The sequence below is a fragment of the Dermacentor albipictus genome, chromosome 4 (genome assembly GCF_038994185.2).
Source record: "Dermacentor albipictus isolate Rhodes 1998 colony chromosome 4, USDA_Dalb.pri_finalv2, whole genome shotgun sequence".
NCBI lineage: Eukaryota > Metazoa > Arthropoda > Arachnida > Ixodida > Ixodidae > Dermacentor > Dermacentor albipictus.
In genome coordinates, this window is record NC_091824.1 from 20,416,213 (window position 1) to 20,431,080 (window position 14,868).

General features: G+C 49.6%; 1 long non-coding RNA gene across 1 annotated transcript in view; it reads right to left on the reverse strand.

Moving 5' to 3' along the window:
- Positions 1-854: 854 nt before the first annotated feature.
- The window catches only part of LOC139059603 (uncharacterized), a 42,937-nt gene continuing 28,923 nt past the window's right edge, over positions 855-14,868 (reverse strand). The window contains exon 3 of the long non-coding RNA XR_011514232.1: positions 855-930. This is a non-coding gene — a long non-coding RNA (uncharacterized lncRNA). The remainder of the gene's footprint in view (positions 931-14,868) is intronic.

Below are 14,868 nucleotides of genomic sequence, written 5' to 3' on the forward strand. Positions count from 1 at the left end.
ATTAAGGGGCCCACATTCACAGCTTCGCTGATCATTCTTCTTCACAGAGAAGAAGGGCACCGAATATTTGCTTAGAGCTCACTCATACGCAGACTAAGGTAAGTTCTACTCAGAGGGGCTCACCCGGACACAGAATAATCAGAAATGTACCGACGTAGGTTGACTCGGACTCACTCAATCAGACCCAATAGGGTTTTCTTGGGTGACAGATCTCACGAACTCTGACTTTCGCTTCAATTTAACTTATCAATGACAAATAATAACGGCGTTCATCAAGAAAATGGAACCCGCCGTGGTTGCTCATAGCAGTGGTGTTAGGCTGCTGAGCACGAGCTCGCGGGACCGAATCCCGGCCATGGCAGCGGCATCTCGATGGGGGCGAAATGCGAAAACACCCGTCTACTTAGACTTAGGTGCACGTTAAAGAACCGCAGGTGGTCGAAACTTCTGGAGTCCTCCACTATGGCGTGTCTCATAATGACAAAGTGGTTTTGGCACGTAAAACCCCATAAATGTTTTAAGAAAATGGATTAAGCGGGCAGAGGAGCCTGGTTTGTTCATTCGGCTGCCTACAAGGACCGAACTAAGTTCGCGATGGTGGTAGTGGATCACCAGAGCAAATGCACGAACTGCGCCACGGTCTATACTAGCAATACTGAAGTCGCTGAACAAGTTGTCATTGCATTGGCAGTAACACACGATAGATACAGAGAAATATATAGTTACTTGAAAACGGCTATTACGACTTCCAATAGAGGCTAAATTTCTCCACAGGCTGCGAGGATAATTAACAGAAGACAAACAAATGATTCACATTACATTTATTGGTTGCCGGCGCACCTTGGTTCAGTTGATGACATTCCTGTCACCGGCGATATTACAGACCGGACCGCTTTTGCATATGCCTTTTTTTCGGCTCGAGTGGAGAACCTGCAGAGAGATACGCTCATGACACACAATGAAACTACAAAACATTACTACATGGGAAGGAGGGAGTTTGCACCCCCTCACTGGAGACTAAACAGAGCACAAGCAGTTACACTTAGGCAATTGCAAGCACCGTCCTATTATTCACCTGCAAAAATGAAGGAATTTTATGACATTGCAGACATAGACAAATATTACATGAAAAGCGTGCAAAAAGTATATATGCACACTTGAACATATGTTCTCGGAGTGTGGGTCACTCGGCCCTGGTATTTACCAGAATCGGTTTTCAAGAATGCTTAAATCCCACGATCATATCCCTGAAGTCGTGGCTGTCCAGTACGCCTGTGATAGGGCTCGGAAACTTGACCTCCCGGTACTAGCCATGGGACTATCCAGGCAGGTGGCGAGATTTTGTAAGAACTTCAATAAAGTGTTTTCCTCCTCATCTTCGTCCTGACAAAAATGCCTTCATACCAGACTAATATAGCGGCAATGCCGAGGGATTGCGAACGCTATTAACTTGCAAAATGTATAAACGAGTCGCTATGCAATAAATTTGCTAATTTCTTGCTCATCATAGTGTAAGAACGAATGTAAGTATGATGCTCGGCATTGGCGGCGCTGGATTCATTTCGTCCCAAGAAAAAATGTGCAAAGGGAACTAAAAAAATTGCTCATTCTTATTTGTTTGTGAAAGCGTGCGTGCGTGCAGTGCACACATTCTTTTGTTTCTGTAGCGCATGTGCAATTTTGGCGGTTCGGGATAGATCACAGTCCTTTGTTTTTAGCACTATACTGAATGAACGGTTGCCTCCTAAACAAAAGATTCCTCGACTAGAATTGTTCGCAAAGAAGCATTACTATGCGTAATGCCATTTATCAACGATTCACTATAGAACCTCAGGATGTTCAGCTCTCTGTAATGGTTTTTGAGGTGTCGGACATAATGGTAGGCGTTGATAATTTCTGAGATCCTGTCTGCTCTACGAAATCAACCGTAGTTTCGCCTATGACAGTATCCATATGCCATAAGTGCAGATGTGCAATTTCAGCAGTGACAATGCTGACAGCCATATTTGCTGTCAATCGCGCTGAACGCGAGCATCAAACACGGAGGGTAAAAGTAGACGCCCGTGTTCATGAAGGGGAGGGGAAAATCGCAGTTGCGGCTCCAGGCTGCGTGCTGTCGTGCTTAATCTTTTTTATGGCACCCGTCTGGTACATCCATTATCATATTGTCGACCCCGCCGCAAGTATAGCTATCATTTTTGTTGTCTTTAGGTCGGCAAAATCAACATACCTCACTCATACTTCCAAAATATATTTTTTTCTCAGGGCTCACTCGAACTCAGACTCACAAAAATTTTACTCAGCCGGGCTCACTTGTGCTTAGACTTCCCAAAATGCAACTCAGCTGCATTGTTGTCGCGTCCATGAGCATGCGCTGCTTAACAAAATTAAGAGGTTTCGTTCTTGTTTTCGGGGCAGTAAATTATTCGACGGAGATATTAAATTTGTAGAAATTTGTAGAAAGTTTATATGCGAACAAACGCTGTTAGTACCAGAAAATCCTTAAGCACAAATTTTGGTTCCTTTAACGAGAGCAAAAAAAGGTAAATTCCAAGGAGTTCGGATAAAGGAGTGAGCAGCCCGGTGGTGATGAGTGAAGAAAAGAAAAGATCTTAGAGTGACACCAAAGAGCCGCCGTCATTCCCTCCGCTCTCTTCGCCACTTTCATTGGTTGCAGCTTTCAATAGGTTTAGCTACAGCTAATATCAACAGTCATCTATGATTTTGTCAGCTAAAAGTGTGCTTCGACGTACATTCACGCTAGGGACACTTCCTGCCAGCTCACTTCAAAACATTAGACTTTAATTAAAGCCCACCACGTATACGATCTGAGGGACTTTTCTGTACTTCCATAATATGAATCGCCATTTCCTCATTTAACCTCACATCGTCACTGTACCCTCTCCTGTGCTCACCTCACTACGTCCACCCTCCCTCGCCTTCAACAATCTGCCCTAAGGCGATCCTCACCTCACCACGTGAGTCTGATGGCAGATGAGGGTGAGAAACGCGCTCATAGGGTTGGCTTGTGTGGTTCACGGTAGCCACTAGCGAGGCAGGGAACATCGCTAAAGAATTAGGTGTATTGTCTAATCCTACGTGTGGAAACTAGACTCTGCGTATGAAGCATAACATAGTAGCTGGCTTCCGATAAATCTTCACCACCGTTTGTTCTTGAATATACAGCCAATGTTAGCCCACGTAATATTGCAGCAACCGTGGCCGTGATCGAACCTGCAGTCTAGAATTCGGCAGGGCAACACCGCAGCGTGTTTGGAGAAATAGTTAAGGTAGAGGTTGCGAGGTGAGCGCTTTGTTCAGTCTCTGCAGGCAACACGTAGCAGGAAACTACATGTCTATGGAAAAGAAGGCATTATTAAAATAAGAGAGAGGAACTTAAGTGAATACCTTACGAATACCTTACGTGGATATCTTACGTTAAAGGCAAAGCACCACCTGCTTATTCAAGATGTTGGTATTCTGTCATTGGCTACGCGTACTGCCTGCGCCACACATTCCTCACAGTCCAAAAAACTTCAGTACGACTTGCTGATTGTGAGCAACAATTCAGTTAAGAAACATTCTACTGTTTGTTTAATTTAATGTTAATATTTAGTCAGTGACAAATGCGGTGAATGCTACCCATGTCGCCCACATTTTGCCACTACATCTAAATGTGGCGGATGTGTAGCACCCGCGTCGCAAGCGGAACAGTCACTTGAAATCAAACAGATTTGAATCGTGGAAGTACAGTCTGGCCTGATTATATATATATATATATATATTTGTATATATATATATTGCTACGGAACAGTGGTTACAATGACGAAGAGGCGAGCAGTCAGAATACGACGACAACGAATGGAGGCATGCGCGGGCTGTTGCCTAATGGCCAAATGTGGCATATTCCCTTGTAAATATACTTGTCTATAGCTTTTCGCCTGCTTCTTCCTACGTAACATATCTGGTGGAGGTGGACGTTCCCTGTACCTCGTCACGGCGCGTCGCAGTGGATGGTACGTCGAGCCTTCCTTCATGGCTCCCGGCTACGAAAACTCGACTCCGCCGGCTCCGACTCCTGCAGACACTTAGACGACCTACATCACTCTCCCCGCTCCCCGTGATGCTGGCGTATTCTCGGGCAAAGATGGGGAAGACGTCGATGACTTGATCAGCCTGTACGAACACGTCAGCCGCAATAACTGGTGGGACCCTCCTATCATGCTCGGCAACGTAGTCTTTTACCTTGGTGGCAGACCTCGAGTTTGGTTTCGGACGCACGAAGATGAGCTCACCAGTTGGGATTCGCTTAAGCAAAAACTCCGAGACTTGTTCGGCAACCCATACGGTCATCAACTTGCCGCGCAGAACGCGTTATCCTGCCGCGTGCAGACGTCAGCGGAGCCCTACGTCACGTACATTCAGGACGTCTTGGCTCTGCGCCGCAAAGTTGACATACACATGACTGAGTCCGACAAAGACTCCCACATTCTCAAAGGCATTGCTGATGACGCCTTCAACTTGCTCGTTTTCAACAACGTGGGGACGGTGGATGCAGTTTTAAAGGAGTGCCGCCGCCTGGAACTCGCGAAGAGCCGACTTATTGACCAGCAGTTTTCCCGTATGCCCAACACCCCAGCGACATCTTCCTGTGCCGATGCTCCTCGTCCCACCAACACTGGCGATGTTACCCGGATCATCCGGCGTGAGATCAAGGCCGCCTATCCGGCTGCCTTCGACTCCAGCCCCTCGAACGCATCTGCAGTCACGGTTTCTCTGATCCAGGCGGTTGTCCACCAGGAGTTCGCAAACTTGGGTATTCACACCATCTGCTCGGGCCATCCCCCAGATACCCACCCGGAATCTTCGATTACACCCCGTCCCGCATTTCCCCGCACCCCGTCCCGCACCCCGTCCCGCACCCCGACCCACCACGTTTCCGCTACCAATCTGAATGGCGCACTGCTGACGACAAGCCCATTTATTTTCACTGCCGTCGAATCGGGCACATTTCTCGCCACTGTCGCAGTCTCTGGAGTTCCCCGACCCGGTCTACTTATACTGACTACTCTAGACCCTCAGGTGGCCCTTCTCGTCCCTATGTCGCGCGCTCAGATAATGCCGCCACTGATTCTCCTGCGCCGAACCTACCCTATTTTCGTTCGCCTTCGCCCCAACGACGACAATCTCGCTCTCCTCAGCCCCGCCGCTCCTTTTCGCAGACTCCCTTTGGACGCTGGTCCATGCCGGAATACCAGACGATGCAGCGCCTCGAGGTGGCGCTGCGTTGCTCCCTACGCCACCAAATCCTCCATTGACGTTGCCCACTTATCTGAACCTTCTTGATGTGCAAGTCGACGGTGTTTCTGTGTCTGCTCTTATAGACACTGGGGCGCATTTGTCGGTAATGAGCGCTGACCTTCGCAACCACCTGAAAACAATAATCACGCCCACCACGACGCCTGCTGTCCGTGTCGCCCATGGCGGAACAGCCCCCGTAATAGGTATGTGCGCCGCCCGCGTCTCCATCGCCGATCGCTCCACTATCGGGCTATTTACAGTCATCGCCCACTGTCTCCACGACATCATCCTCGGCTTAGACTTCCTCTCCGCACATTCTGCTCTCATCGATTGTTCCCCCAGTACTCTCTGCCTTGACCTGCCTGTTCTGGATCCCGCTGAACCACACCCCAGTCGCCTCAGTTCCATCGACTTCGTTCGCTTGCCACCTTCGGCACTGACTTACGTTGATTTCGTGTCATCCCCACCAGTCCCCGACGGTCACTACATCGCGGCTCCAATGCAAGACGTCCTCCTTACACACGGGATCACAGTACCTAATACAGTTTTATCTGTTACGGCGAATTGCGTTTGCCTGCCAGTGGTCAATTTTGGCTTGACGACACAAGTGCTGCCACGCGGGATGTCTCTGGCCCAGCTTTGCTCATTCCAGGATCATTCAGTAGCACCTATTGCAGTAGACGACAATTCAGCTGATCCTCCTCTACCATCGCAGTCGGCAACTTGTACCATCGCCGACTTACAGAAAATGATTGCACCCGACATGCCGTCCGAGTACACTCGTGAGCTATACCGCATTGTTTTCGCACCAAGATATTTTTTACTTTAACGATCGTCCTTTGGCCAAGACTACCGCTGTTAAACATCGCATTAATACCGGCGATGCCCCTCCTATTCATCGCCGCCCGTATCGCGTGTCACCGGCTGAGCGTCAAGTTATTCACGCAGAAGTTCGCAAAATGCTTGCCGAGAACATTATGGAACCGTCATGTAGTCCATGGGCGTCACCTTTCGTACTGGTAAAAAAGAAGGATGGCTCATGGCGCTTTTGCGTAGATTATCGCGACCTTAACAGAGTTACCAAAAAGGACGTGTATCCCCTACCTCGGATTGATGACGCCCTTGACAGCCTCCATGGTGCTTGCTACTTCTCTATTGACCTTCGCTCCGGCTACTGGTAGATTGCGGTGGACGACCTCGACCCCGAGAAGACTGCTTTTGTAATACCCGACGGTCTTTATCAATTCAAAGTGATGCCGTTGGGTCTATGTAACGCCCCTGCCACTTTTGAACGCATGATGGACTCCCTTCTTCACGGTTTCAAATGGTCCACGTGCCTGTGCTACTTCAACGACGTTATAGTATTCTCTCCAACGTTTGCTACGCACCTCGAGCGCTTCTCAGCAGTCCTGGACGTTTTTCGTCGAGCTGGTCTGCGACTCAACGCATCGAAGTACCAATTCGGCCATCGCCAGATTACCGTCCTTGGACATCTCGTTGACGCGGACGGAGTGCAACCGGACCCAGGCAAGATCCATGCTGTTACGCACTTCCCTGTTCCAAAGTGTGTCAAGGATGTGCGCAGCTTCATCGGCCTTTGTTCGTACTTCCGCCGTTTCGTGAAAAATTTCGCGGCCATAGCACGACCACTAACCAAGCTTTGAAAAAAGACGCCCCTTTCCAGTGGGGCGATAACGAAGCCTTTGCATTCTCGTATCTAATCGACCTTCTCTCAACGCCTCCCGTTTTGGCCCATTTCGATCCTTCTGCATCTACCGAAGTCCGCACTGATGCCAGCGGTCACGCAATTGGCGCAGTATTGGCACAACGCCAGCGTGATAACGACCGTGTTATCGCTTACACCAGCAGGCTCCTCTCACCCTCGGAGCGCAACTATTCCATCTCTGAGCGTGAGTGGCTGGCCCTAGTTTTGGCGGTTGTGAAGTTTCGCCCATACTTATATGGCCGACTCTTTTCCGTTGCCACAGACGATCATGCGCTTTGCCGGTTATGCTCACTGAAAGATCCTGCAGGAAGACGGTGGCTGGGGCTTACGCCTCCAAGAATATTCGTATACTGTCACCTACAAATCTGGCCAACTACACAAGGACGCTGACTGCCTGTCTCGCTACCCGGTCGACGAGCCTGACGACGCCGACAGTAGTAGCGCGAACGGCATTTTCTCTGTGTCTGCCTTCGCTAACATCGCCGATGAGCAGTACCGAGACCTATCGCTGCGAGCACTCATCGAGCGTCTGCGCTCTACACTACTAACGCATCCGTTCGCCGATATGTCCTTCAGGGCGGCAATATGTACCGTAGGAACTTCCTCCCTGACGGCTCTGATCTTCTTCTTGTCGTGCCAAAACAGCTACCACAGACTGTGCTCTTTGAGATGCATGACGCACCTACTGCAGGACATCTTGGGGTAACCCGCACGTACGACCGCGTCCGCCGCCGCTTGTGCTGGCCTGGTCTCACTCGCTCCGTCCGACGCTATGTTGTTGCCTGTTGTTGCCGGTCATTTCCAGCCGTTCACCGTCCCTGTGGAACCGTTGTTTCGTGATGGATTAGACCTCCTCGGTCCATTTCCCACGTCATCTTCTGGGAACAAATGGGTAGCCGTCGCAACTGATTACGCCACCCGATATGCTTCACGTGGGCTCTCCCTACCAGTTGCGCCACTGAGGTAGCGGACTTTCTCTTGCGTGACATTATCTTACTTCATGGCGCCCCGCGTCGGCTGCTTACTGAGCATGGTCATAATTTCCTCTCGAAAGTTATCGCCGACATTGTGCGTTCCTGCTACATTCAACACAAGCTGACTACCTCACACCATCCTCAAACCAATGGCCTGACAGAGCGGTTAAATCGTACTCTCACCGATATGCTGTCCAAGTAGGTTTTCAAGGAACACCGCGACTGGGACATTGGCCTTCCTTATGTCACATTTGCATATAATTCTTCCCGGCATGACACCACCGGATTTTCTCCATTTTATCTACTGTACGGTCGCGAACCGACATTAGCCCTTGACACAGCGCTTCCTCCTGCTGCGATCTCAACAAGCGAGTATGCGCGCAACGCCATCGCCCTCGCCGACCATGCACGCCAGCTTGCCCGTACTCGAGTAACAGCCTCGCAAACCACTCAGCAGAGTCAGTACAACGCCCGCCACCCTGACGTACAGTTTTCTGCTGGTGCGCTCGTGCTCCTGTGGTCGCCCTCTGGTCACGTCGGACTTTCAGAGAAGCTCCTTTCACGATACACGGGGCTATACCGCGTGCTGCGCCAGGTGATGCCTTTGACGTACGTAATTGGTCCTGTGAGTTTAGCCTCGTCTTCTACTCTGACATCTAGTGATGTCGTGCACGTCAGTAGTCTCAAGGCCTACTACACTGCTTCCGAGTCCGGCCTTAAGTCGCTCCGGGCCGGCGCGTTTGCCGCCGGGGGTTGTGTTACGGAACAGTGTTTACATTGACGAAGAGGCGAGCAGTGAGAAGACGACGACGACGACGATTGGAGGCTAGCGCGGGCTGTTGCCTCTTGGCCAAGTGCGGCGTATTCCCGGGTGAATATACTTGTATATAGCTTGCCGTCGGCGTTTTTCTACGTAACCATATATATATATATATATATATATATATATATATATATATATATATATATATATATATATATATATATATATATATATATATATATGTAGTAGGCAAAGAGGGTTTCTTCAGGCTACCTTTCAAACGTAAAGAACTTGAGTGGTGCTACAAGGTAAACAGAACAAGTATTTAATTTCGACAGTTTCGATCGGTGGACCGATCTTCGTCAGGGTTTACAAAAAAATGGCAGTTCGGCCGTGGTAGGGAAGACACCAGACCGGGTACCCGGTCGTTCTTACATACATCAATCCGAGAGGAACAGTTGTGACATTGATTGATTTTCGGCGCCTTGGCAGATTTACAGCGGCCTTTGGCAGCTATGCAGGGCAAGAGGAAGGCGGAGTCACATGTATCTAGAGCAAGGAGGTGTGTGAGGAGGAAAAAAAAAAGAAAAGAAAAAAAAGGAAAAAGGAAGAGAGAAAGAAAACGGAAAGGAAAAGAAAAAAGCACTCAGGAGGAGGGAGACGTAAGACGGAGAGGGAGGGGGGCGGGAAGTAGCGGCAGCTAGGTTCCCGTGCACCCGAGGCAAGGAGGGAGAAAGCGGTCGCTCCGCAGCTCCAGTGCGTGGGCTGCCGTTGTAGCGGGAGCGGGTGGCGGGGGGCACAATAGAGAAGGGGCCCAGAAGGAAGACAGAAGAGCGGCAACTTGTAGAAAGAAACACAGTGTCACAGTACAAATATACAAGGCACGGCCCGTTCCGGCAGCTTTGTGGTCCAGCTACGGTGCGAAAAAAAAGAAAAAAATAGTTCCAAAACAGAATATATGCATGGGATTCGCAAAGCAAGTGCGCCCATGGGCTTAGATTTAGGGAGTCGAGTTAAATAGCCTCCTTGTGGTCCAATTTTTGAACGTTTAACAGACAACTGACATCAAGTCAGCACGTGCGTATTTCAGGAAGGGCAATAGGTCACTCCGAATGACCACTTCAGTGGCAGGGTCCAGGGAACTGAATTTATTGGTTTTCCACTCGCCCCCTTGAGGCGCATGCGGAGGGGTGAGCAAGCAGTGAATAGCCAGCGTCTCAATTTTAGAGTACATAGAATGTAATTGGAAGCGCTGGAACTGGTAAAGTACGAGGGAAGGAAAAATTTCAATATCCAAGAACAACAAAGAAAGAAACGGGAGCGTGACAATATCCCAACGGTCATCAGAGCTGATTCTCAAAGCCAAAACCCTGAATCCGAGGCAACCGATTGTTCTGAAGTAATCAGTGGAAAAAAGCACGAGACAGTGGGCAACACCTCAAATGTCATAAACTTGTCGAGTAGCCCATTGTCGAGTGCGCAACTAAATCTCCTTTCGAAAGGCCTAACTTTTTGTCCGGCGTCAGGAAGGATGAACGAGTTTCAATTGCTTCAAGATTTGGATGACTTCGCGAGAAATTTGCGACTACGGGAGTACTTTTATGATCGAAAAACTACAGAAGGGTGTCTTGACCGGCTACCTGAACTCTCCGAAAAATCGTGGACACCTGGCGAGGCACGCGACAAATACTTGGACATGTATATTTGTGCGGTTCAAAAAGACATTATAAAAGAGTACGAGAGGCATCGTCCCATCCGCAGTAACCTCTCAAAAGAGGAAGAGCAGGCACTGCGAACTCTACGTGATGATCAGACAATTGTCATTAAGCCAGCGGACAAGGGTGGTGCAGTGGTGGTACTTGACCGGAGTGTTTACATAGCCGAAGGATTCCGTCAACTGGGAAACTCTAAATTTTACAGAGAACTCCCAAGCGACCCTACCGAGAAATTTGAAAGCGAAATAAAGGACGCCCTAACCACTCTGCGCAAGGCAGGGCAGATAACCGATAAGACGCTCAAAGCATTGATACCAAGAAACTCTGGCCCCGGCCGTTTCTACCTACTACCCAAAATCCACAAAATAAACAATCCCGGTCGGCCTATCGTTTCCAGTAATGGAACAGTGACTGAGAAAATATCCAGCTTTATTGACAGTCTCATTAAGGACATCCCATCTTCATTTCCCTCGTACATTAAAGACACAAATCATTTCCTTCGGGAGGTATCAAACCTGACGGTACCGGCGGGGGGTTACTTGGTCACTATGGATGTCGCATCTTTGTACACCAACATACCTCACGCCGAGGGCATAGCATCCGCAGTTTCTGCTTACGCTGACTCCAGCCAATCTAGGCAATTAGATAAAGACACAGTTGAGACTCTTTTAAATCTAGTACTGAAATATAATCACTTTGAGTTCGAGGACAAGCATTATTTGCAAATCAGTGGAACCGCCATGGGTACGAAGATGGCGCCAAATTATGCAAATATCTTTATGGCATCTTTCGAAATACCGTTCCTCGCAAACTCGGCCATAAAACCAATATTTTATAAGCGATTCCTGGATGACATTTTCTTTGTGTGGGCCGACAATGAACAAAGTCTCTTAAACTTCATTTCCAATTTCAATTCTCTGCACCCGTCAATCTGCTTTACGCACAACTTCTCCCAAAATAGTATTCACTTCCTCGACGTCACTCTGTCACTGAGTGGCGGTCGCATTTCCACGTCCCTATACAAAAAGCCGACAGATCGTCAGCAATATCTGCATTTTTATAGTAGCCACCCCCATCACTGCAAAAGAGGCATTCCCTACTCCCAGGCCCACAGATACAGAAGAGTCTGTTCCGAATCTGCGCAATTTGAGCGACACGCGGAGGAACTGAAATCTGCTCTCATACGCCAAAAATATCCTCCGAAAATAGTAGACGATGCTATTGAACGCGCCCGCAGCTTAGATCGAGCACAGATAATGGGAGAAAAGGTTTGCAATACTAATACACAATCAGATCCAAACTTGGTCCTCACATACACCGCCGGTGCTCCGCGGGTCAATGCCATTCTCACCCGCCATTTTAATATCATGAAACAGAGCATCCGACTCGCTACTATCTTCAAGCAGCCGCCTCGGGTTGTGTATAGAAGAAACAAAAATTTAAGGGATTTGTTAGTCAGGGCGAGGACACAGAAGTCAAACACGCCCAAGGGCTGTCGACCGTGTGGGAAACCTCGTTGCAAGGTATGCCGTCACATGACAACAGCAGACACGGCTGAAGCATCGAACTCGCCCTTCGTATATAAAATTACCGAAAATCTTGACTGTGATTCCAGTAACGTCGTGTACAAAATTCGATGCGAGGTGTGTAAGCAGGAATATATTGGCCAAACAGAGACCCCTTTTCGCCTGCGGTTTAACAATCACCGCGCGCATGTGAAAAGCCTCCCCAATTTACCCTTCTCCAGGCACGTTCGGCTGCCAGATCACTCCTTTGAACGCGTGAGCGTTGTGCTCTTGCAATCTGGTTTCCAACACACCCGTGCACGCGAGCAGAGAGAATCTTTTTTCATCCATAAATTTGGAACGTACACTAAAGGAATTAATGAGAGTCCGGGGCGGATGACGTGCCTCCGGGATATGCCGTGAAAGCGCGTGGGAAACGCGAATACATTCTATGTACTCTAAAATTGAGACGCTGGCTATTCACTGCTTGCTCACCCCTCCGCATGCGCCTCAAGGGGGCGAGTGGAAAACCAATAAATTCAGTTCCCTGGACCCTGCCACTGAAGTGGTCATTCGGAGTGACCTATTGCCCTTCCTGAAATACGCACGTGCTGACTTGATGTCAGTTGTCTGTTAAACGTTCAAAAATTGGACCACAAGGAGGCTATTTAACTCGACTCCCTAAATCTAAGCCCATGGGCGCACTTGCTTTGCGAATCCCATGCATATATTCTGTTTTGGAACTATTTTTTTCTTTTTTTTCGCACCGTAGCTGGACCACAAAGCTGCCGGAACGGGCCGTGCCTTGTATATTTGTACTGTGACACTGTGTTTCTTTCTACAAGTTGCCGCTCTTCTGTCTTCCTTCTGGGCCCCTTCTCTATTGTGCCCCCCGCCACCCGCTCCCGCTACAACGGCAGCCCACGCACTGGAGCTGCGGAGCGACCGCTTTCTCCCTCCTTGCTTCGGGTGCACGGGAACCTAGCTGCCGCTACTTCCCGCCCCCCTCCCTCTCCGTCTTACGTCTCCCTCCTCCTGAGTGCTTTTTTCTTTTCCTTTCCGTTTTCTTTCTCTCTTCCTTTTTCCTTTTTTTTCTTTTCTTTTTTTTTCCTCCTCACACACCTCCTTGCTCTAGATACATGTGACTCCGCCTTCCTCTTGCCCTGCATAGCTGCCAAAGGCCGCTGTAAATCTGCCAAGGCGCCGAAAATCAATCAATGTCACAACTGTTCCTCTCGGATTGATGTATGTAAGAACGACCGGGTACCCGGTCTGGTGTCTTCCCTACCACGGCCGAACTGCCATTTTTTTGTAAACCCTGACGAAGATCGGTCCACCGATCGAAACTGTCGAAATTAAATACTTGTTCTGTTTACCTTGTAGCACCACTCAAGTTCTTTACGTTTGAAAGGTAGCCTGAAGAAACCCTCTTTGCCTACTACTACTACTCATGGCTACTAAACCTGCTACAGGGAAACAGATCTCATGGAAATTCCCGCATAAGATACCGCACTGTGCCGTCATCGGCGATTCACAGACCAAGTATGTTTTCAGTCACTTTGATCCACACGAGGACGACGCCCCAGCCTTCGTCTCGCAGTCATGTGCATCGATTGAAGACACGTTGTCACTTTTGGACTTTGTGCCACGCTCCGTGACCACCTTGGTGCTACATGTGGGTACGAACGACCTCACCTCTCAGTCAGGCAGCATGGTCTTCCAGCGGTATAGAAAGCTGCTGGACACAATTCGCAAGCTGCGCCCGGAAATCAAGAAGTTGTTCGCCACCTTGGTGCTGCCGAGAACACCAAACCGCCGCCGAGCGTGTCGCAACAGACGGTACATCGAGCGCTTCAACAAGGAGGCATGTCACTTCAATGCCTTGCTGCGAAATCACTGCCGGCGAACAAGGAACGCCATCTACCTTGACCACGAGTTCCAGTGGCTGCCCCCAGGCAGAGTACTCGCATCTGATGGGGTGCACCCCAGCTTCGAGGGGGTGGCCATCATTGCCAGTCACCTGAGGTGCGTGCTCCTGCGGGGCGGCGGACGGTTGCATGGATCGTGGCGTGATCACACCTCGAATGGTTACGCCGGGCCCATGCGGCGGGGCTCACCATACCATCCGGGCGATGCCCAGGCTGCCCCCTGTGACGGGTCCGACCAACACGCTGCACGTGCCCGGAGCTCAGGCACGACCAGGGGCGCCGGTTGCCGGGAGGGCAGCGGACACCGCGGAGATCGCCCCACCTACGCCGAGGCTGTCGGCTGCGCAGCGCCAACGCCGAGAGATTGACTGGCCAACACTTCAGGTACGGCGCGATCCGGCACTTTTTGGTCCCGCGAGTTCATGACGTTGCGTAAGACAACTGACAAGCGTGTGCGATTTGAGATGCATGCCTCTAATATGAATAAATATTTAGCCTCGGGCGTCGCACCGAAGGGTCTCCAGGTAAAACACAAGCTGGCAATGGACACCTTTGATGAAAAAGAAAGAGAGCAGTGGAATGCTGTACTACGGGAGGCCTCGCTTGGGCTCACTCGTCTGGTGGCACAACATAGCGTGCGTAGAGCATCGCAGCTTAAAAACGAGGAGCAGCTTCTGTTGTGTCAGTCAAAGCTCACTGAATTGGAAGCGCTGGAACTGGTAAAGTACGAGGGAAGGAAAAATTTCAATATCCAAGAACAACAAAGAAAGAAACGGGAGCGTGACAATATCCCAACGGTCATCAGAGCTGATTCTCAAAGCCAAAACCCTGAATCCGAGGCAACCGATTGTTCTGAAGTAATCAGTGGAAAAAAGCACGAGACAGTGGGCAACACCTCAAATGTCATAAACTTGTCGAGTAGCCCATTGTCGAGTGCGCAACTAAATCTCCTTTCG